General features: G+C 40.3%; 1 non-coding gene across 1 annotated transcript; it reads left to right on the top strand.

Annotated features, from left to right (window-relative positions):
* Positions 1-457: 457 nt before the first annotated feature.
* On the top strand, positions 458-565 carry LOC112713248 (small nucleolar RNA R71). The gene has a single exon (XR_003158227.1). It is a non-coding gene; the product is annotated as a small nucleolar RNA R71 (small nucleolar RNA).
* Positions 566-796: the final 231 nt, after the last annotated feature.

The following is a 796-nucleotide window of genomic DNA, read 5'->3' as shown; positions in this document are numbered from 1 at the left end:
GTTGATCCTTCCATGAGAGATTTGGATGATTTCTCCATGAAAGATTATAGGTGTTTCCATAGGGTTCTCCCATGTAATTCACCTCTTCTATTGAAGGGTTCTCAGGATCATAAGCTTCTTCTTCAGATGAAGCTTCCTTAGTACTGCTTGGTGCATTTTGCATTCCAGACAGACTTTGAGAAATCATATTGACTTGTTGAGTCAATATTTTATTCTGAACCAGTATGGCATTCAGAGTGTCAATCTCAAGAACTCCTTTCTTCTGATTGGTCCCATTGTTCACAGGATTCCTTTCAGAAGTGTACATGAATTGGTTATTTGCAACCATTTCAATCAGCTCTTGAGCTTCTGTAGGCGTCTTCTTCAGATGAAGAGATCCTCCAGCAGAGCTATCCAAAGACATCTTGGATAGTTCAGAGAGACCATCATAGAAAATTCCAATGATGCTCCATTCAGAAAGCATATCAGTGGGACACTTTCTGATTAATTGTTTGTATCTTTCCCAAGCTTCATAGAGGGATTCTCCTTCCTTCTGTCTGAAGGTTTGGACTTCCACTCTAAGCCTACTCAATTTTTGAGGTGGAAAGAACTTTGCCAAGAAGGCATTGACTAGCTTTTCCCAAGAGTTCAGGCTTTCTTTAGGTTGTGAGTCCAACCATATTCTAGCTCTGTCTCTTACAGCAAAAGGGAATAGCATAAGTTTGTAGACTTTAGGGTCAACCCCATTAGTCTTGACAGTGTCACAGATTTGCAAGAACTCAGCTAAAAACTGATGAGGATCTTCCAATGGAAGTCC

This window comes from Arachis hypogaea, chromosome 1, assembly GCF_003086295.3.
Source record: "Arachis hypogaea cultivar Tifrunner chromosome 1, arahy.Tifrunner.gnm2.J5K5, whole genome shotgun sequence".
Classification (NCBI taxonomy): Eukaryota; Viridiplantae; Streptophyta; class Magnoliopsida; order Fabales; family Fabaceae; genus Arachis; species Arachis hypogaea.
Note: the sequence above shows the minus strand (reverse complement) of the source record. Positions and strands in the feature narration are given on the sequence as shown.